The following is a 494-nucleotide window of genomic DNA, read 5'->3' as shown; positions in this document are numbered from 1 at the left end:
CTGCTGGCTAAAGAATTAGCACTGAAGTGTTTCAGACAAGAAGTATGCGAAAAACACGTCAATGTAATGACGAATAATACTAGTGAAGTGGAACAAACCTGGCAAGAGTACGTTCCCAAAAAGTTGAGTGTATTTTTCAAAAAGTTGGTGTACTTTGCAAGCAAAGCCATATGGGCTAGGGAAAATGTACGCATGGGTGCAATAGCATGTCTTGTGAACACCTTCAGAATTTAACTCCTTCCAATACAACAGGGATAAAACAATTTTATTTACCTGTCAGTTTATAGCATTATAACCAGTGTCTTCCAAACAGATTGATAATGAAAAGATGAAGTTCGTGAAATAACATCTGCGGTTGACAGTGGCAAGTTCATTTTTACAATCATCTCAGAAAACCTTGCTTCAGCACGGACTACAGCCTTTTCTTCTGGCAGGATTTGCTTTGCGGGAATGAACTTCCTAATTCCTTGGCAGCTTTCAGCGGATTTCTTTGC

The sequence above is a fragment of the Littorina saxatilis genome, linkage group LG11, assembly GCF_037325665.1.
Source record: "Littorina saxatilis isolate snail1 linkage group LG11, US_GU_Lsax_2.0, whole genome shotgun sequence".
Lineage (NCBI taxonomy): Eukaryota > Metazoa > Mollusca > Gastropoda > Littorinimorpha > Littorinidae > Littorina > Littorina saxatilis.
The sequence above is the reverse complement of the archived record's forward strand: the minus strand, read 5'-3'. Positions refer to the sequence as shown.